The sequence below is a fragment of the Aedes albopictus genome, chromosome 3, assembly GCF_035046485.1.
Source record: "Aedes albopictus strain Foshan chromosome 3, AalbF5, whole genome shotgun sequence".
NCBI lineage: Eukaryota > Metazoa > Arthropoda > Insecta > Diptera > Culicidae > Aedes > Aedes albopictus.
The window spans coordinates 9,978,573-10,002,039 of record NC_085138.1 but is presented as its reverse complement, the minus strand read 5'-3'; the positions used below and the strand labels follow the sequence as shown (position 1 = coordinate 10,002,039).

General features: G+C 39.8%; 1 protein-coding gene across 2 annotated transcripts in view; it reads right to left on the bottom strand.

The window, feature by feature from the left end:
- LOC109421743 (myotubularin-related protein 4) overlaps positions 1-23,467 on the bottom strand; it is a 105,130-nt gene that overhangs the window by 60,543 nt on the left and 21,120 nt on the right. Inside the window, exon 2 of one of the 2 annotated variants that reach the window (XM_062860037.1) lies at positions 22,480-23,458. The gene's annotated coding sequence lies outside the window, so the exon portion shown is untranslated. The remainder of the gene's footprint in view (positions 1-22,479; positions 23,459-23,467) is intronic. The other variant, XM_062860038.1, reaches the window with a different exon arrangement.

Sequence of the window (23,467 nt, the reverse complement as noted above, 5' to 3'; positions counted from 1 at the left end):
CAAACCCCCCTTCGATAAAGTTCACCTGAAGTTTTTTTTTCAGAAATTGAAATTCTCAAAATATCCGCCTAGGAATCTCTCTTCGCGTTCTTACTGGAAATCCTCTTCAGATTTTATTGAGAATTTCTGTTTAAACTTTTGCTTGAAATGCTGCTGGGATTTCTTCAGGCATTCGTGGTGTGAATCCTCCAAGAAGTCTTACTAGGATTTATCAAGCAATTCATGCTGGAAATCCTACAGAAGATCCTGGAGGACTCCTAGAGCAATAACTGCAGAAATACCATCAGGAAATGCTTGAGAAATCTCAGCAAGAATGCTTGGAGATATCCTGACAGGAGTTCATGAAGGAATCCCAGCAAGAATTTATGGAGGTATTCCAAGAGGGATTTCTAGAGGAATCCTTGAAGAAATCCCTAAAGGAATCATCAGAGCAATTTACTCATAAATCTTTGAAGAAATCCATGGAGAAATCTCAGCAGAAATTTCTGACAGAATCCCATCAGACATTCCAGGAATCATTTCGATAGGATTTTTCAAAAGATTTCTTCAATCATTTTTCTTGCAATTCCTCGGGTCTTTGTAATCCAATAATTACTGCAAGGTTTTTTTTTAGAAAATCCTACTGTAATTTCACAATGAATTCTTTCTGAGATTTCTCGAGGATTCCCAACAGGAACATATTCCTGGAGGGTTCCCTACATGTATGGGAAACACAGAAAAAAATCATGGAGGATTCCTTCCAGTAATGTCTAGAGGAATCCCAGTAGCAGTCCTGGAGAAATTCCAGCAGTAGTTCCTAAATTACTGCAGGAATCCCAGCAAGAGCTTCTGGTGGTAATGCCTTAAGAATTTTTGAGTAAATTCTAGCAAAAATTCGTTGGGGGAATCCTTGAAAGTGTTTCTTCAGCAATCCCAGCAGACCTTTTTAGTCTAGAGAATCTCATCATGCATTTCTGGAGGCAATTCTGAAGAAATCTTTGTAGAAATTCTTCTAGAATTCCTCCACAAGTGCCTGATGGGATTCCTCAAAAGTCTAAATGGGATTGCATCAGAGGTTTCTGCAAGGTACGAGTTGTAAAAAAATAATTCAAATCCGTTGAGTATTCGCTGAATGGCGAGTTTTAGTCCGTTTGCGCTGATTCAGGCCGATACGGGTTGAGTAAAGTCCACAGGGTGTTGGCAAGAATAAAGAAGTTTTCGAATAATCTTACTAAAAGCTTGTGGTTCCTAACAGAAGTTGCAGATTTCTATGCTATAGGAACAAGGAGGCTTCTAAATCAAGCAGATACTTCCGGCAAATCGACAATTCCGATAAAATGCTGCATATTATGGGTGAGCGCAGATGAATCTGGGAGTTAAAATTTATCCCTAAATCCCTTCAGTAGCATTTCTCTAGAAAATCCAGCTGGGATTCTTTCTGAAACTCTTTGAGAGATACCTCTCGAAATTCCTTCCAGAATTTCTCACAGATTCTCTCTGTGATTTTCCGGGATTTCTCCTCGAGAATTTTCCAGGAGTCCTGAATTCCGACTGATTTCGCCAGGAGGTTTTCACAGGATTTTTTCCTGAGGTATCGCTGTTACTAGAGTGCTACATTTGTATTTTGTTGTGAACATTTTGTCAGTTTGTTTTGTATGGTATACTGTGATTCGCACATCTATCCCAAAACTTTGATAAGAATTTATAGTGTTTAGGTTATCTCGGGCAGCGATCGAGTGCAATACAGCGTTCCCTAGCACGGACAACAAAATGTAGACGGTCTTGTGCTTTTGCTCGAATCAAGATGCTCCCTTAGGATTTGAAATTCCTAGATCAAACACAGGCTATGTAAGCAACAAACGCTGCAAACTAAAAAAAAACCTGCCAGAAAAAAAACGATCACTTGATTGTAACCAATAATACGAATGAAACCTTGTCATCCTGGGATTGGACCTATTTGGGTAACAGTGCACAATTTATGCTTTAGATTTTGCATGTTAGATTAGTTTGTTTTGTAATGTTGTGTTTTGTGGCATTTGTAGTGTTCTATTTTATTTTATTAGCATGGCGCATGTGGAGTCCGATACGGAAATTTAAAATCGAGCATTCATAGGATTCTGTTTTTAGTTCGTTGCAAGTCGCCTTACGTGGGGCCTAATGTATTTGTAGGGCTCTGCATTATTTTTTTTGTTAGTTTGGCGCCCAATGTGGGGCGTTGTGCATTTATAGGGTTCCAAAGTATTTGTTTGCTTTATTGGCGCCCAACGTGGGTACTTGCCGTACTTGTTTCAAAGCATTGAGATAAATATTTGAAAATTAGTCAAAAAATGCAAACAGTGATTAATTTCATCCGAAATCACGGTACTTGAAGCAACATTTCTAGACGAACATTTGAAAAAGGCCTATCTGCTTGTTATAAACAAACATGCTTCAGTCTCTGTAGGGCACTTCTGTATTCACCCATGCACATCAACACCCTTACCAGAAAGAGCGTTTTTCAAGCCATCTGTTAAGGGTGTTGATGTACGTGGGTGGATGCAGATGGGTCCTACAGAGACAGAAATATGTTTGTTTACAAAAAGCAGATAGGCCTATTTCAAATGTTCGTCTAGATTTGTAGAAGAATATGTTAAATGAACATACATATGAGTCATATACTCTGAAGGAATTCTATACTTCCAGGGATACGTGGAGTAAAAAAACAGAAAACATACCTAAGTAATCTCTTGGAAATTCTCGAAGGACAATTTTGAAATTTATCTAGATTTATTTGCTGGAACCCATTCAAGACTCTCCTCAGAAATTCCTTCAGGATTTTTCCTGGATTTTTAAAGGTTTTTTTTCCGAAATGCATCCTACAGTATTTTATCCAATACTGCCTGCTAAGATTCCCTAGGATTTTTTCCCCAAGTTTTCCCTAGCAATTATTTTTTATTTTTTTTAATGTTTCCCGGGATTTTACGGAAATTATCTAGGAATTTCTAGAGAACTGCCTATAGAAATGTAAAACGAATCACTCTGGATATTCCACCGGTAGTTCGGATAGATAATTGTCGAAACTCCTTAAACAGCGTCTGATGTGTGGAATTCCATACATCATATGCATCATGGAAATATTAGGGGAATTATTGCAGAATTGCTGAGAGAAATATTTTGAAAAAATTTCCTCCAGTTCAACTAAAATTTCTATTTTGTTGTAAAAAAATTGAGATGTTTGTTTTGCAATTTCTTTTAATGTTTCCACACAAATTTTCATAGTAAAAATTTCAGAGCTCAATTTTAGATTCCATAAAATAGATTGTGATCAATTCTCAAGGATCTCTAATAATATCAGAAGATCATTTGAGGGAGATTCAGATTCGGGGATGCACCCTGAAAAAAAAACTTAGATAATTTATTGCATTTTTATCTGGAATAGGAAGTTCATTCTCGTTCATTCCAAATATAATGCCTGATGGTGCCTAATGTTGCCATTCATATTATTTAATAAACTACAGAGATTTTCTTAACTAAAACTTTTTTTAAATGCCATCAATATTCTTGGATAAATTACAGGGATTTTCAGCCTAAAACTACAAGAGAAATCGCGGAAATCTCTGAAAAAAAAAAACTACTGCAGCAGTCTAGTAATAAACGAATGGAAAGCTGGAACTCTGGTACAAATTCCAGGAACGACTCTCAAAAATTCTTCGCGAACTTCGCGAAATTCCGGGAGGAACTGTAAAAGAAAATCAGGAAAAAGCTCTTGATTGGATGTTGGGAGAAGCTCCTCAAAAACGATCACGATCAAACGATCAATTCTGACTATACATGTCAATGGTTGCTCCTCCGTGATTGATCTGAACTGGTAGCAGTTGCACTGTGATCCAACTGAATAAGGGGCTGGGACATTCCACTTATTCTCAAAGTGCAATTTTAGCAGCTCATGCATATTTGATCAATAACGGCGCCGGCCAAGTCCTTATAGTCAGCTGGGAAGGGAAAGGAATGTTAGAGTGTACTGGTTGTTGCTACTAGAGACCGAGAGCACTCTGCGTCCCACAACCCGCACGGACTGGGGTATTTGTTAGACGGAAAGGATGGGAGATCTGGGAGTCACCGTTGGGTCGGTGATGCGATCCATGGATAGGGTTATATTTATAGTGTTCGTGATAGATTGTGTGGTGAATAAGGTGAATAAGGTCAAGCGGCACAGCACGCTTTGGTTGCATAACTTATAGGCGATATATATACACTGTGCTGTGAGTAGAAGTTGGAAGGGAGGGAAACGACTTTTTTCAATTCGTTTCTGGTTCTAGCGATGGCTATGAACATATGAATATACATGAGTTGTATATGTAGAGAAGAGAGAGTGAGAGAAAGTGGATAGAAAGATACAAAGTAGGATGAAAAGGACGGGCCAGGGATTGAACCCATGACCTTCTGCATACGAATCAGAAGCGGTAGCCACTAGACCACCAAGCCCGTCAAGATTGGATGTTGGGAGAAGCTCCTGAAGAAATTCAGAAAAAAATCGATAAAGCTTCGGTAAAACATCTTTAGCTAAATTCAAGAAAGAAAGAACTAATGACGGAAGGAATTCTTTACAAAATGCGTTAGAATTTGAAGCAGAGGAATCTCGGAAAGAATACAAGAAACAATCGTGGATAGAAGTTCGGGAGAAATTATCAGAGGAATAACAGACTAGAGCAACTAAAATATTCCTCTGAATATTTACCCAGTAACTATGAATTCCTTCGATGATTCCTTCAGTAATTCATACAGTACATGTTTTGAGTATTCTTCAAGTAAATTCTCAAGAAGTTTATCTCAAAATTCCTCTATATATCCCTTCGGGAACTACTACAAGATTTTGTCCAGGTACTTCTCTGGGAGTCACTCAAGGCATTACAACAGTATTTCGATTAGGGAATCCAGTATATAATCAAAAAAGTTTCCAGGAATCTTTCGATGATTCCGTGCAGAAAATGCAAACTTTAGCAATCTGCGGTGAGGGTTTTCTTCTGTAGTCATTCGAAGGATCTTCCACAAATCTCTCTGGAATACTTTTTTGAGAGAGTGAGTGAATTTTCTCTGAAATTCCGCTAGATATAACACCGAGATTTTACAAAAAAAAACTGCTTTTTCAAGATTCCGTTGAAATTTTACGGAGTCTCTGCTGAGATCCCACTAGAGGTTCAGGCTCGATTAGATTCTACCTTTATTCGGCTATCGGCTTTTATTTCCTGGTTATTTATTCCGATTCAGACAAGTTTGTCAATTTCAAATATGTTTAACTTAAAATTTGTCATTTGTATTGCTCATTGACATTTTGTGTAAGCATAATTTTGCTCAGCTTTTTAATGTTAATGAACATTACGGATACATTTTTAATGTTAAACGTCGCAGAAGATATAGCCATTCTTAAAGTTCAACCATTTGCGTGATAATCTTAAATCGTTCATGTAGTAGCACACTCAAGTTTGTTAGTTCAGCAATGTTAGGCATTGCCCGTAGAATGTAAACAAGTGCAGTCGTAGTTCTTCGTGTTTTACTTTTCACTTTGATATAGCAGAGGCATAGGTACCACTTGCAAACACGTAGTCATAGCTACATATACTGAGCAAATGTATATCAACAGTAGATCTAAGATAGGTAGTCTAGCAGAATTCTCGGTTGCGGAGTGGAAACCTACGGGAAATGGAGAAATTCTTGGAGCATGCCTATGAAGGAAAACTGTGTCACACATATTTGCATAAACATCAAGCCTTACATAGCAAGCAACTTAATTCTTTGCCCACTCTAACCATTTACTGTACAGCAAGAAAATTTTCCTTTCACTTGTTCCGCTGCCAGAATGCTACACGACAGCTACTAGTTTCTCTTAGTGCCTGTTTGTATAATATTTGCATATATTTGCATATATTTGCATATAGGTGGAGATACGGGAATTGAATTGCCGTTATACAACGTATAGCAAGCGCCGTCTTCGTCTACGATAAAAACACAAGGGAACACACAGGAACTAGATTGGTCCGGTTCAAATTTAGATGAACTAATTGAAGAAGGTGAGTGGGTACGTGCCTGAGCTCAACAAAAACTGTTCACATGGCATTTCAGTAATTTTGTTTTCATAGCGCGCAGAGTCTTCGCTAAAGAGGTGTCTCATTTATATAACAGGTGGTAATTAAGATTTCTTCCACAATGCACTCTTGGCTGCACCGGACCGGAGGACTTGTCATCAGTCCGTAGATGGCTTCAAGTGCAACAACGGCGCGCGGTGTCTGCGCTGGAGAAAACCGCACTCGACCAGTCGGACCAAGTTTGGACATTTTATTCACGTCGGTCGTCGTCCCACTTGTCCGCGCGAGGGGTACCTGCCTTACTTCCAAAACAAAATTCCAAGCACCCAACCAAAGGCTAAAGCCTGGAACGTGTGTTTTCATCAAAACGGATATCTACCAGTGTGGTTTATTGATTCAGCACAGTGTCCATCGAGCGACCGACCAACCGACGAACCGTGTGTTTATGGCCAGAAGTGGAAGTGGCTGTAAAATATTTTATTAGAAAACATAATCACGTTCGCTGCAAGGTCGTTGTTGTTGGTTGCTCTCTAGCAAAGCCTATTCCGACGAGGAAAAACAACCGTGGAATGTGTGCGTTCGTCCGCCGCTGCGAATGCGTGCCGTTTGCGTGTTTTCGATTCTGTTGGTGATTGTGAGACCGCCACCACTATCGCGAACAAAAACAAAAATAATAACAAACGTTCGAACGGAGTGTATTAGTCGACTCTTCAACTACTGTGTGTTGATATACTGAGTTAACATGACTTAGTAGTTGTAAGACATATGGCACAGCAGGAAATTATATCTACACTGAACTACAAATCAACCCAAATTTAAGTTGTTTTGACGCAATCCCGGTCATCCGTGGAATAACTCAAATTTGCGTTAAACAGCGAAAGTGGTGAGTGAGTAGTTCTCGTTTGAGAGTGGCACAAAAATTAACCCAGTGGTAAGTTATTTTCACCCAACGGAGGCTTCAAATGACGCAAATTTGGGTTAATTCAAGAAAACCCAAATTTGGCTTCTTCCACGGAAGAGCAGCGGATGCGTCGGTGCTTCTCTCTTTGTTTTCGACAACATTGCGGTGGGGCGAGGGAGAAAACAACCCAACTTTGAGTTAAAACTTTAAGCAGTTTAGCCAAATTTGAGTTTTTAAAACTTATTCTTTGGGTTGTAATATTTTTCCGTGTACAATTTGGTGCAATTCTAACAGTCGGTGAACAAGGTAATCTAACGTATATTTTATACACACTATAAATAAAGCTGTTTCATTAATTTCGGTAAAAGTTCAAATTACGAAACGTAAAAAAAAAAAACTTTGCTAAGAACTTATCGCACGTTTTGTTAAGGAGAAACATCAGGGAATACAAATATGGCTGCCACAATGGCCGACTTGGATCCCTACTCACGTTTTCAAGAGCACCAATCTTAAAAATTCGTAAACAAATGCGCTCGATTTGGAAAAGCTACATCTTTTTTGCAAGTGGTGAGCAAAGCCAGAATGAACAAGTACGGCTTAGTTCGATGTTTCGTTCTTCAAATTTGTGTCTCTCAAGTTTGTATGATAAATTTGACTGAAATTTGGTAAAATTATGGTGAATTTAGGTTATGCTTAATTTAACCAGACCAGAATTTCAAAAGCCAAACAAAGGCTTTTAGTTAAGTGTGTAGAGTTACTATTAGCACTTTGAATAGCCCTTAAATAACTGAAATGAAGAAAGTTTGAAAACTGCCATTTTGAAGCACATTGCCCTACAAAAGTAATCAACCGAATCTGCTTGGGATTAATAGGTTTGCATATAACGTGAAAGCGCTGGTGATCTTCTTTATTAAGACACAAATAGGGAGGAATTGATGATGCATTCACTCGCCCACTGTAGACCTGTTCATAAACCACGTAGACCAAATTTTGGCCATCTCAAACCCCTCTCCCCATCGTAGACTTTCGTCCATACGAAAATTTTGAAATTTGTGTGGAGCGTAGATTTTGGCCAGAAACCACCCCACCTCCCCCCAAAAAGTCTACGTAGTTTATGAATAGTCCCTATAGGGGGCAGCACGTTTAGCACACGGAAGTTTAGCCGAATGAACGTTTTGCCAATCGATTATTGACCCTTTTTGTGGAGCCTCGTGGCCGTGGAGTTAGCGTCACCAATGGGATGAGTTGAAAGGGCAGAAATTAATGTAATCTTAGATTCTTTCAGAAACTTCTGCTAGAAATTCCACCTTGTATGCATTCTGTGAATTCCTCCGGATTTCTTAATGGGTTTCTTCTAAGAATTTCTCCAGGAAATAAGGGAACTTACGTATTTTGGGCAGTTTTACCCAGGTAACAAATAAGCATTCGAATAAGCAGTACATTAGTCTTATATTTGCTTTTCATCTGCTTGCTGCCCTAGCATAGCAGTTTGACAGCTTAGACGCCTTTAAGTAGCATACAAAATGCAGTTCAAAAAACTTTAGCTGTTATGTAGCATTTCAAATGCACAATATGTTTTGGTTTTTAAGCATCCCAAGTGCCATTTTAAAGCTACAAAATTGCCAGAAAAGTTATGTGTTGCTGCTATGTTTGAACAATTCATTTCGTTCATGCTATTTGTGTCTCATTGTTGCGTCAATGTAAACCATTATCGACGTCTGGTGAGGTTACTTTAAAACAATTGCTCATGCAAACCTAAACATGGCATAGGAAAAAGATGATTTTACATGATTCTGCATCCATTCCCAACTTCCTCGTGCAACATCAAACAAAAATCCGAAGCGAAGTAATGCCACCTGGTCAGGTATGAAACCCAATCACTAAATAACTTAAAATAGAACAAAAAATCAGCGCACTTCACAGTTTCATTTTCAGCCTATCCTGTAGCGCGCAGCAGCTCCTTTCAAACAAATGATCAATCGCAGGGTATTGAGATCGAGTCGCAGTCAGAGTAGAAATCAGCAAAAAAACACCTACCAGAAAATATGCCGCAAAGAACGAGAGTGTAGAATGACCGAACGAGTGGAGGAGCGGAAGTAAGAGGGGTGAATTTACTATTTTGGTTTGTCTCATATGAGGCGTTACAGTCTGGTGTTACTATTTTGACAGTTCTTTATGAAGTTCTTGAAGGTCTAGCATTTAAGCAGCCGTATATTGGGCCAAAACCTGCATTTAAGTAGCATTAAAGGCGCATATACGGCTAAGTGGCATTAAATGACCAGCTGTAAAGGCGCATATAGTGCTGAATTAATGCTAAATACAGTGCTTACTGGTTACCTGAGTATTCTTTTCGTCTTGGGGGGTTTTTTGAAACCTTCTGAACTAAGACTTGGACTCAAATCATTCCCAACCAAGCTGAATTATATGACCATGTTTCAGGCAATTCGGCTAACAAAAATCCCCCAAGACGAAGAGACCAAACCTGCCAATAATACCCAAAGTCACCCTAGTAGGAGTTTATTCCGTCAGAAATTATTTCCTTCAGGGAACAGGAGTGAATTATGGAATCTAGAAATTATATCTACACACTCAAAATAGATTTGATGACTTGACAAAAACGCGCACAGTCGTGTGCTCAGTAAAACTAGTACCGTAAACCGGGGTCAAATTGATCTCCGGGTCGAAATTGATCAAACGTTTTTCAGTTAGATACAGCACATTTTAAATATTTTCCTTTCAAGTATCGTTTAGTATCTGATTCTAATAGCACGATACTTGATAGGAAAATATTTAAAATGTGATGTATCTAACTGAAAAGCGTCTGATCAATTTCGACCCGGAGATCAATTTGACCCCGGTTTACGGTACCCCAGAAAAAAGTGGCGTTTGTTAGCTGACTCTCAGTAAAAGCTTTGCTGAATCTCAGCAAGAAACTGTCAAAATTTGCTGACATCTCGGCAAAATAGTTGTTTGCTGATGACTCGGCTGTGCAAGTATCGGCAAAAGAATTAAAAAAAATGCTGAAACTCGGCAATCGAAATTAAGTGTTTAGAGATTTCAGCAGGAAATCTCGGATGATTGGACTCCTGCACAATCCCTTTTGCTGAAGAATTCCTATAATAATTCCCATCAACTCCTAGAGGACTCCCAGAAGCAACTCTTGGAGGAAACGCAGTAAGAAACCATGGAGAAATTCCAATGATCAAAAAAGATAAAATCCAGCAAAATCTTTTGAAAGTATTCGAAATACTGCTGTACAAATATCTAAAAGAACTCCTTGGAGGAATCCTACAAGAAACTTGTGAGGAAATATGCGGATGAGTCTTAGATTTTTTCCTGGAAAAATACCAGAAGAAACGATTTGAAGAAGCCCAGAAAGAACTCCTAGTGAAATTCTTTGGATTGAGAATTCCTAAAAGTATCCCATAAGAAATTTTTACAGGAATCTGTGAATGAATATCTGGAGGAATGCCTTCCAGAAAAACAAAAGTTAAATTGACAATATGAGAGATAAATTTCTGAAACAATACTTGTTTTTGTGAGATTCGAACCCACGACTCCATATGGCTTTTCCGGTGTAGTAACCAACTAAGCCACATAACACATAACACATTGAGAAATAATACAAAATGAGTTTGAAGCGCCACCCTAATTAAGCATGTGAGTATTGTTTATGCGATGAGATTAGATCACTCCACTATGTGTTGGACGCCGTTGCATGCTAAAAAGAACGACTGCGTTATTGAGAATGCAACTCTAATAGGCAGCTACTTATTGCCTTTACCGGCTATACCAGACGGTTAGTATGTCTGAAATAGGCGAAAAGGCTCAACATTAGAAGACACAGTGCGTGCTTGATTGACAAATTAAGAAATACATTTTTGAAAAAAAAAAAAAATACCACTTCTTTGGCGTGATTCGTACCCAGGACTACGTATAGCTAAACCAGCACCTTAATCAACTAAGCCACAGAATAAGTTACGATCAAACGAGATGAAAAATTTATGTCACGTGATCTTGATGGTCACCTGAGCATTTCACAATACTTCCAAATTAGGTCAGTAATGAAAATGATCAAAGACTGGATGAAACCTGTTGGAAACCATGATGTTCCCTACAAGTTGCACGAAACAACTCGCGCAGAGGTCCCACTGTTGGTCAAGGAACAATTAAATTCTATACAGATGGCCCAAAAGTTGAAATAAAAACGGGAGCAGGAATCTGCTATCCTACGGCGTTTCAAGCAGAGATTCTTGCTATTCTGAAATGCGTAAATATCTGCCTTTAGAGAAAATACAGATATGCATATATTCATATTTTCTCAGATAGTCAAGCTGCACTTAAAGCATTTCGCCCTTACAAATGAGTTCAAAGCTTGTCTGGGAATGCATTCTTTCGCTGCGAAGGTTGAGCCAAGGAAACTCAGTAAACTTATACTGGGTTCCAGGTTACTGTGGCATTGAAGGGAACGAAATGGCAGACGAGTTTGCTAAAAGTGGTTCCAATTTACAGTTTGCTGTCCCAGAACCATTCTTCAAACTATCAAACTGTACAATAAAAATGGACCTGAAATGCTAGGCTGAGTAGATGGTGATAACAAATTGGATGGATGTCAAAAATTGCTGTCAGTCAAAACGATGTATAACACCAAATGCTTAAAGAACCAAAAAGCTCTCAGAGCTGAACAAGAGAGGTCTATGTAATGTACATACACTGGCCTATTAACTGGACACTGCCCGAGCAGGTATCACTTGAAACATATTGGCCAGATTCAGAGTGATATTTTTCGTTTCTGTAATACGGAAAGTGAATCCTTGGAACATCTACATTGCAGTTGTGATGCTTTATACACGCGCAGGCAAAGATTTCTTAATAGTGGTTGCTTGCAATCCAGTGAAATCTTGTCTGCAGAATCTAGGACAGTCTAAGGTTTATAAATTCCATTGCACCTCCTGACTGGGAGACGACGCGTCGTGGTAGAAGCTGAGTACTTTACCCATGATAATGAGCTAATTAGATGCGAATATCAAAACGAGACATGCCACAAAAGTTCAGCTTATTGGACGCAGTGGCTTGATTTCCCCAACATGGGAGAAAAAAATGTTACGATTCATATTCTAGTGTTGACCGGCTTTAAGTTTTATATATTTATTGAAAAGACTCAATTTTTGAAATATGTAGTCGGTGCTTTTTTTCGTTCAATGTTCAAGTAACAAGCTATCAGATATTTTCGAAAAATGGTAACTTTTTAAAAACTAGTAAAAATGTTCCTAAATCCATCAGAGGATTAGCCAGAAGTCCAATTAAGCATCTATCAAAGAATCAAACAACAACATCAAAGTACAATAATTGCAAGTGATGTCTAGAATAGTCGACCATCAATTTGTGCAAGAACCTTCTATAAATTCTATGAATTCTTAAATATCTCGTTTATCGAAGTAACTTCGCTACTGATCTGTCAAACAAGAAGATATATTTCTTTTATTATAACGTTTTTTGAGAAAAGACAAAGAGGTTTTGTGCCTCATTGAGGAAGATTTCAAATGGAAATCACCACAAGGGAGCTTTTCCCTCTCCTAAATTTTAGTTAAAATAAATAAATAAATAAATAAATGAACAAGAAGATATTTGGACGATGAAATCACTTTGGTTTCTTTAAAAAAAAAACATTAGGAATCTCGTCAGATATCCGAAAAATACCTACTTTCTATACTTTTCTTATTCTCATCATAGGGTAAATGTGCTATTAGTAGCTCCTTGTAGTAAAATAATTGAATATACCACAAAATAAAAAGTCTGAAAACGTTAATCGGTAGTTTTTCACTTAATTTTACTAGGAAAAATGTAAAAACCATTGTTTATTTCAATTTTTGCTAATAAATCACTTGCACCAACTATAGGTACACGGTTCCTATTATGGAGGTAAAATTTAACATTGGTTCCTATAGTGGCGCATCCCATTGAATTCTTATGGGACCCACCACTATAGGAACACTACCACCATTATAGGTGCAAAGGAGCAAAAAAATTAAGGAAAATAATTGTTTAAGGTGAAGATATGACGAAGCCACACCTCGAATTTTCAAGAGCACAAATCTGAAAAACCGAATGACGGTTTGCACTGAAAAGTTGATCGATTGGTCAGCACCAGCGGGCAACCAATCGATCAACTTTTCAGCTCAAACCGACATTCGGTTCTTCAGATTTGTGCTCTTGAAGAATCGAGGTGTGGCTTCGTTATATATTCACCTTAAAATAGGGTTTTCGGCAAATCCTGAACACAAAACTGAATTAACCTTCACGTACCCGACCCCCGACAATTCATTTTAAAAATGCTGGCATTTCGTCAATTTTCATCCGATTTTTTTAAGTCGCCGTCAATCAATCATAAACTGGTGCTAGTTTATTATACTTAAGAGGCCATGCAATATCTGGAACCATTCCGGCGATATTCCGGATTGTGCTGGGGTCAGGGGGTTGACAAAATGGCTAACAGTGATTATTTCGTGTGTTGTTGTGTTTGAACCATCGATTTTCAGCGTAATTTTTGTGGCGAACAGTGAAACACAACTGCTATAACCAGATTTGAATAAGTTGACCCATCCGGATACCCGTGACAGGTTCCGCGGGGCCTCATTGGGGACACTACTGGTTTTCAACCTAAACATGCCGTGCGACATATCAATCTTCATGATTTGGAATGACTGAGTCAGAAACGATAGACTGAAGTCTGTATTAACCAGGCTTGATAATCCTCCTCGAAATCAAAAAAGTTTTCCAATATGCTCTAGAGCGGTGTTTTGCTTTTGCCTCGTCGCGAGGGAGCGAACGAACCCCAAGCAGAGAGGCAACAAAAACTGAGCGAGGAAGAGTGGAACGAAAAAAGAGCCGATGATTATTTCGGGTTTTTGAGTGCGATTTTCACCTCGAGAGTCTTTATTTGTATGGGAATGGAAATCGTGAGAGCTTTTTGAGTGTGAGTGGACGTGAGAAACACAACAAGCAATTATGAGTGTTGGACGAACTCCTCGCTGCGCGGCAAGCTCGCGCTCGGTGCTGTTGAGGATTTGCGTTGTGATTTCTGAGTTTTATTTTCACTCCTCAGAAAATAGCCAAAATCGCTTCCTCATTTTCTCGCGAGGGAGTTTCTGTCAAGCCTGGTATTAACTAATAGGGCCACTCCGGAACATTTAGCATAAGTTCCACGGGGGTGTCATCGGGGACATTTCTGATTTGCAACCAAAACATACCTTACGAAGTATCAATCTTCATAATTCCGAGAGAATGGGGCAGAAAAAAATGACTTAAGTATGCATCAACTGATGTGGCCGTTCCGGAACACTTGGAACAGGTTCCGCGGGGGCTTCTCAAACAGAATAGCACACAAAATCATCACTTTTAGCCATTCGGCAAAGCAGACGCCTCCCCCACCCCCTGACCCCAGTACAATCCGGTATATCTCCGGAATGGTTCCGGGTATTACATGGCCACTTGAGTATAATAAACCAGCACCAATTTATGATCGAATGAGGGCGAGTTCAAAAAAATCGAATGAAAATTGACGAAATGCGAGCATTTCGAAAATGAGTTGTCGGGGGTCGGGTACGTGAAGGTTAATGTTATTAATTAGTTATGATGCATCTATCAAAAATGTCATTTGCAAGCTTTTTGGTCGAAATAGTGCAAAATTGGCACTACCACCACTATTGGTACTACCTCCACTAAGGGAGCTTTTACCCTAATATTATTATAATATTATTAAAGGTACCAGCAGCGATATACGATGAACATTGTTTTGACAGAAGCAAATCCCACTGTCCAGTATCTTCTGTTTAGTATTCGTTCGAATCGTACGATTACTACTACGGATACAGAGCATCGTACTATACATTGTGCATACATCTCAACCACCACTACTCGGGAAAGTTGATTTTAATTTACAATCTGTTTTTTTTCAGCGTACTTGACCACAACACAACGATTCTCGTATAGGTTGATGTAAGGCACGAAAAAAAAAAAAGAACAAGCTCTGTTGACTTTATGGGGCTAATGGACAAGACAACGATGATGGCGACGACCGAGTTTGTACCGGTTTGCTAAAAACTGCCTGCCTATATGAGCGAGTACAGCGCGGAGTCTCCCCATATTAGCAACAGCAAAGCTTTGTTTGCACTTGTGTAGTCCGCGGGGCTCGAAACAGAATATGTCGCTGTCATTTTTTGTCTGTTCAGGTTGATCTCTGTTCTGTTCGAGTAGGCAAACAGCGTGCATTGGAAACGGTGTTTTGCACGTGTGGATCGTGTGTGCATTGAAATGTGATGTCTCCCCTTCGCCCCCACACTCACACAGTACCCCCGTCTAATTACTGATGGAGGGAGCAATGTTGTCATCAGTTTGTTTGGAAAACGGAAAACAATGGCTGCCCTGTGAACGCGATATATGGATATCGAGGAAACGACTTGGCCTCGTCTGGCTGATCAGGGTTGATGGACCTGAATGATAAATGTCTACATCTGATTAATATGAAGCAGGAATTACGATACTTCCATAAACTGAAGGTGGAATACTTAGTAGGTGTACGGATGGTATCGTTAGTTATGAATAAGTCTAGCTAATACTATTCTTCATAAATATACACAGTGGCGTCTCGTAGCCTCACTTTTTACCTGTTCAACGACACTGAAACTTGCAATTTTTAAGAATTTACGATCGAAAGCAAAATGGAAATGAGTAAAAACAACTATTCTTGTCATTTTCTTCTAATTTTAAGTTAATTTGTTCATGAAATTCAAGAATTCATACTTGTTGAACAGGTAGATTTGAATTTAGGGAATCGCCACTTAGTATAGACTCATAAAAAGTACTGCAACAAACAATATTGCATCACTTTGACTCACCTCAATATCTTTAAAACCAGAACACCTACAAAAATGCTGTCTTCAAAAAAGTTGTTGCTTTTGGGCTTCTGAATAACTTTGCTAAAGACATCATCATTGTAAATCCTCAAATTTTGGAGCGTGAGTCAATGTGATGCAATATTGTTGCAACGCTTTTTGTGAGTCTATACTTATGACGGGTAGTGTACATCGATAAATAAAAATAGTCGACAGAAGAAGCGTCTGGTCCTCACAAGTTCCTAACTAATGATTCCACGGGGTCAATCGATGAGAAATACCGCTAATTAAGAGTTGGGTGTTTAGCTGGAAGTGCAGCCTGGGCACTGTTGCCCGTGAACGCTAACGCTCAGGTCGGTAGAGAGCACTTTTCTGTCCGATAGTTGGTAAGCAGTGCCTTAACTCTGCTACCAATGACAACGATCGTAGACTAGTGATTTTCCTGCAACTGAAGGGATGGCCATCAGCACCTACTTTGTGCGCAAAGACATTCGTAAGGACACCTGGATGCACCCAAGTGGAGAAATTTGCCTCCAAATAGACTATGTTCTGGTGGACGGCCGGCATTTCTAGGATATCGTTGATGTGAGGACCTTCAGAGGACCAAACATCGACTCTGATCACTATCTCGTTGTCAGTAAGATTTGAGCACGGTTACCAATTCTATTCTATTCTGTTCTATTCTAGTGCTTGCACAGCCAGTGTTGAAAAGCATCCTGGAAATACCGGAATTTCTTCTGATATTTTCTTGTCATCATTAATATTTGTGGCATATCAGCGAGATGACACAAATATTAAAACGGCCAGGCCCACTGTGCAGACTAATGGGTTTGAAGACAATTCAAAAATTTACGGCAATCAGGCTATCCACTTATGAATAATATGATTGATGTATGTTTTTGAATTTGATAGTTGAAGAAACGGGGACAACCGTACCAACCGTTTCATTATTAGGGGAATGAGTTTTGTACGTTGAATCGGTGGGAGTGGCGTGGCTAAGAAAGTTAAGGCACACTCCATATCAGCGCAATTTCCTGGGATGGGGCAGTGATATTTACATCGAATGCCCTGGCCCTAATGCCTAAGGCTTAAGCGCCTATACTCGCTCTCTGAAACGAAAAGAAAAGTACCCCTTACCCCCTTCTTTTACAAGTTCAAGTTTATAACGGATGGAAACATTAAATATATACAGGATTCACAATTTTTACAAAAATTACAAGCGCAATAATATAAACAGGAACGGACTCACCGTGAAAAATAGAAAATGCCTTCAGTGTTTCTTTTCATCATCTCCCGTTGTACGACGAAGTTCAACGGTTTAGACCGGAATTCCTCCATTATTTCTGCGAATCTGTTGGGAACTTCTCATTTATCCCCTAAATCCAAACTGCTTCCACTGTTGACGAACGCGGCTTCGTTTTAGACGGCGATGGAAGACCAACCAGTTCAACTGCTTCTACGACTACGAGCACCGCAGCAGAACAACAACTCGAAAGCGGAAGTGTTTTTTCCTCCAGACCGAACACCAGCGGGAAGGAGCATCGACGAACAGAACAATATGAAATCGGGACTAGCCGCGTCATTCCCCGACATCTCCACACAAGAAACGCACTGCAGTGGCACAGCTTTTCCCCTTTCCACTCACACGCGAAATGATGGGCTATGTTACGAAAAATCTGCAGTTTCAGATAAACCCGCGAAACGTTCAATCCATGTGGCTTTTTTTCTGTTAACTAATTTACTAAACACAAAACACCAAACTTCTCGTTTCTAGCCGTACAAGTGTATTTTTATAAAATGAAGTTTTCACTTTTCGCGAAACAAATTGACGCGAACATTTTTTTTTTTTTTTTTTTTTTTTTTTTTTTTTTTTTTTTTTTTTTTTTTTTTTTATTTGAGCACGGTTACCAATGGATGCAAACTCAAGAATGAATTCTGCAGTTGAGTTTGAAAATCCAGCGCTTCTCAGCAGAAGGTGTTACAGTTACAGATGACTTGCACAGAATGAGCGGATAAGAGGAATCAATGTAGACGAAATCGTCTGAGCCACGAAAATCGAAACGCAGTACGAAGTTTTTACATGCTTTTTACATGCTCCTTCATAACGGAGCTTTGTCCGATCTTATCCGGGTAGTCGCTGTTGTCAGGTAAGAATTTGTTCTATCGCCGCCACCGGTTCTCATCGTAAACGGCAAGATCATGGTGAGGGCGATTGACCGTGCATCGAACTGTGGGATACTTTGGCAGCCAATCATTATGGGGCATCCGAACGACTTCGATTCGGCCAATGATGTTGCGCCACTAGCCCAACGATGCTCTGACATGCAGAGTAAGCTCAACGGCCTGACCGAACGTCCCTATATGGCAGGTCTAACCATCAACGTCAGCAAGACCAAATCGTTGGATGTCAACACGGACAACTCCTCGAACTTTACAATAGCAGTAGAGAAGGTCAAAAAGGTTCAATATCTTGTCAGTCAGATCGCATCAGATGGCGGCACCAAGATCTACATAGGATCACGTATCAAGAAGGCTAGGGCTGCTTTTACGAGTTTACGGAACATAGGGAGATCCTATCAGATAAGCCAACGTACCAAAATTCTATTTTTTTTAATTCCGACGTGAAATCTGTGCTGTTATACGCCAGCGAAAACGTGGTGCATGTCAGCAGTAGCAGTAACCACACAGAAGCTACAGGCTTTTACCAACCGATGTCTGCGGTTTACAATTCGGGCCTGGTGGCCTCACAACTGGATTTCTAATACTGAGCTCCATCGACGATGCCGTTAGAAGCCGATATCAACAAAAAAATCGAGAATGTAAATGGCCACAGACCACGAAAGGGCGGAGGCAAAATCTGCTAGCAAGCGCTGGATTGGAATCCGGCAGGACATCGTAGCCGAGGCAGACCCATGGACTCATGGCGATGAAGCATCAACAAGAAAATCAAGGAAGTCGAACAAGAACAAGAAATTTGACCTGGACCCAGATCAAGGCTGAAGTGAGCAGCTGCTCAGGATGGAGATCTTTTACGTTGGCCTTATGTATCCTCCTCAGGGGTGCTCAGGTTATATGAGTACAAGTGAATGAGGTACTGTTCAAAAACGACTCAGAAGCGGTTGGTTCGATGACAAGTGCCAGGAGGTTACGGATGAGCAGAACGTTACTAGAAGCTGGTGTTAGTGTGCAGTTAGTGCCAGCAGAATAGAGAGCCGCACAAGATAGTGAGAGCAGCTGAGAAAAGAATTCTCCGCAGAAAGAAGAAGCCGTATTAGAAGAGTGTCATTACTGAGACGCAAAACAGTATGGAACAAAATGATATGCGGATTTTTTACGAAACTGCGGTTTCTCCCATCGTGTTCAACATGAAGATACTTCCTGACAGCTAAAACTATGGTAGCTGTCCAAGAGAGCACTACGAGGATTTGTTGAATAATGATAACGTTACCGTATCGATGAACAGATTAAGCATCAAAGACGATGGACAAGCTCTGGAGTCCCCGACGCTGGATGAGGTAAAAATGGCTATCAGGAACCAGCTGCACGAAGCACTTAACTCTACTCTGTTGAAAGTATTTGGGAAGAATAAGAACTACTTGCTAGTTGGCTAAATATCCTCTTTTGTTCTCTTTACAAGAAGAGACACAGACTGCTCATTACGCCAATTACCGAAAAATAACATTTCACAACTCGGCGTACAAAATATTGTCACGTATTCTGTTGAACAGATTGAGACCATTGGAGGCGAATACCAGGCTGGTTTTTGTGAGGGTCGATCAACGACGGATAAAATGTTTACTCTGCGGCAAATCCTAGAAAAAATCTGGGAATACAACTTGCAGACCTATACCATCTGTTTATGATCAAAAGCGGCGTACGATTCAGAGAAAACAAAAGAGTTATGCCAGATATACAGTACTGGACAGAATGAAGTACGCATGGGCTGTTTTTCATACAAAACGCTCATGTTTGGGGAATTGAATCTCAACTTCTAATGTACCGATTGATCACAAATATTGTCTTGACATTCATAGTAACTTGAAATTTAATGTGAAAAACGAAAATATCTCTAAGTAAAACCTTTTGCAATATCACAAATCTCCAATTTCAAAAAAAAAAATGCTAAAATGCGATTTTGAATTATTTTGTTAACGAAATGTTTTGAGTAAACGGTTTGTTTAGAAAGGTTGTGTGTTTCGTAAGACTTTGCAGAAGAACATATTTGTCTAAATATTGAAATTTTTTTTCCAAAATCACATTGTTTTTTTTAATTTTTCTAGAAATTTGCGATAATTTTTAAAATTTTGCATAGAATAGTCTAATTTCTTAACAAGTTAAATTTCAAGCTATTAAGAGTTAAAATTTGAACTCAATTTGTGTTGATATTCAGAGCCCCAAACTTGAGCATTTTGTATGAAAATCTACCAATGCGTACTTTATTTTGTCCAGTACTGTATAGAGTACGGTTTTCCGACGAAACCGATTAGGCCGATTCTTGCAACGTATGGAGTTATTCAATCAAGTGTACGTGTTGCTGATGAGATTTCAACGTTATTCGTAACCTTAGATGGATTGAAACAGGCGTACAAAGAAGCGGTTACGCCGTCGCACATACTTCTAGGTTTTTCTTTATTAGATTACATCAACAGACTTATTGTCCCAATGATGTTTTGTACTTAAAAATAACAATAAAGCTAACAAAACAAAACAACTACAATACTATGAATTACACTACTCTGGAGAAAGTCAAAACCTTACGATACTCTATTAAAACAACGTTGCACACCACTGCACCGTTTTGTCCAAAAAGTGTTCGTCGGAGCGGCAAGCGTAACATGGCATTAGCTCGTAATCTTCTGCTGTGAGCACTAATGTCGATCGGTGCAAGAATAGGACAATCTATTCTACTTTGCAGCAAATCTGCTATTATCATTGTCCTATTGACATGTCTGCGTGTTTGTAGCGTTTCGAGGGTTAAATAGCATACGATTTAAACTGCAGCAGTTCTCGAAGGCATTCAAATTAGTATTATAGATAGAACGGATGCGTCGGAACATTTTCAAAGCATCTGTGAAGCTTAATCGTGGATCTTTGATAACGTAGTTGACGTCGTTGAAATACAGCAGGGAAATTAGGGGACCCAGGTGACTTCCTTGAGGAATTCCAGATGTAGCTTTGAATGTTTCCGAGAAATGACCATCAATTCCAACCGTTAGACAGCGTTCTGTGAGGTAGGAGTAGAGCCAGCGAAGAGTCGCCACTCCTAAGTTTCTCAAATTTAGCGGTCGTTATCAAATACAGCAGTCAAATTCGCGTAGATCACATCGGTTTGGGCTTGTTCTGCCATGCTGTCGGAAATGTGAAATGTAAGGCTCAAGGGATTGGTGATAGTGAATCTTCCGGAAATGGCACAATGTTGATTTTCACTGATGTAAGGCTTGCAATGAGACATCAGCAGTTTCATAACATTAGGCTTGAATAGTTTCGGGATGGCGCAGAGAGTTGATATTCCTCGGCAATTACTGACATCTTTTCGATCGCCTTTTCTGTGAACAGGAAACACGCTAGCTTGTTTTCAGACTGGCGAAAAAAATCGGCTTGTTAGGGACAAAGAACACCAACCGGATGCGTCTTTAGAAAGATGATGGAATTCTATCGGGCCCGGATTTCGTTGACTGTTTAGCTGATATCTTCTAAAACAGCGACGGCTGGTGTTTTGATATTCGTTGTTCACCCTGAAAATGACCACGGAGAAACAGCATTTGGCGTTTGCAATACAGTCTAAGGGCTGCACGTTTAGTAATACATGATCGCGGATAGACAGTATAGGTTCAATCCAATAATGGAGTTGGTAGCGAAGTGTTGTGTTACGAAGTGTGACGCGAAGTCGTACAGCTACGAATTGGGTTTTTTACGGCTTCTGTAACCAGCTGTAAACCCACAATTTGCAGATGGATACACCATTCGAGCTGTATATCCCACCGGATGCTCTGTATGGCAACAAGACATAGATGTTACAGGAAGTCGATCGGAAAACGTTTTATGCTTTTGAACATATATTCGTCGGTAAAGAAAAAAAAAACGGATTCTAGCGCGGTCGCATCTCGAAAAAATCTCAAGTTTTGGCCTGAATTACCAGGGGTATAATTTCTTTCGCAAGCGTTGGATCACTTTGCGGTCTTTGACAAACCTATTCGGCATATTCTAGGCTATATTTCAACATCATAAGCAACACTGTTTCTGATTAAATTTTTGAAATGATGAAAAAAGTGCAAAAAAGTACATCTTTCCATGATAAATCTCATATAAATCAAATCGCAATGCGGAATATGAGGATGCAATAGCTCCCAAATTTAGTTTTGAAAACTAAAAAGGATCGAAAAAGATTTGTTCCAAAAAAAAAATCGACCTGGTTGACCCAGTCTAGTTGCACATGTTTTTTTTTTGTTTCTCCCTACAACAGCATAATATACATTTGACATATCCAAAATGCAGCCTTTTGTTCATACCAGATGACCTTATGCCAAAAGGTCTTATTCCAAATAACGCAGACCCGTTTTACAAAGCCGTTATGATTCAATCTTTACCACCATTTCAAACTGGTATCTTTACTCTCCTAAAGTATTAAAATCGTAGAACTTACCTCTAGTATATCCGTTTTTCGTCCGCAGTTACTGATCCAAGTAATGTCGCCGTAGACGGCGGCTTTTCAGCAATTTCTTTCTATTATATCACTAAACAAACACTATAATGGGCAACGAAAACTCTCGGCAATCAACGAAACCAGCCCATATTTCCCAAACACTCAAGCATCGAAACGGAGCCACAGGATACGGTCGATGGCGTGACACTTAGTCCCCAGCTACTCCCTGGTCCGGTTTCACCTAATTTCACACAAATCACGTGTACCCACGACGGTAAGCCCCAGTATCCTTCGTATTTTATCCTCCTTCCCTTCCTTTTTCGGCTACCACGCAAACCACGCAAGCCCTCGACTCTCCCAGCGAAGACACACCGTTTTGTGTTATCCGTCGTTTCGAATTACGCCAGACTGAGACGGGAGCCACACTACCCCCGAAAAAAAAACGACTCTCAAGAGCCTTTCGTGTATTCTACCACCCTTCTGGGTGCGACACGGGATTTTCGGGGGACCTTTTACCACCCCAACACAACACAGCACACCAACACTGCGACTGGCTGGCTTTCTTCTCGACGACGGCGCCGGCGGCTGGCCAAAATCGATACTCGGAATGACTGACTCACTGCCACACTTTGGTTTGAGGGGATGTTTCTTTTGGGAGATGAGTTTTTTTCTCTTCTGTATTGATTCCCCTTAGATATGACGGATGACGATATCGTGGCGACGTTTTCGATTATAGTCTTTATTTGATTCTCTTCATGATTGGTTGGTTTACTTTCATCAGACCACAGAAATCCACAACGATTGGAAAAACTTCACCACAAAAAGGATGCTGCTCCTGATGGGATTGTGTAACACCATTTCGGTTTTTCCCTTTTGTTTCTCACACTGCGCGCGGTTACTTTCTTCTCGCCTCTCTAGTAGACACACATAAAGCACACGTAGAACAACAACAACCCGAGATGACACTGCTGCTTCTGCACTGGGGAAG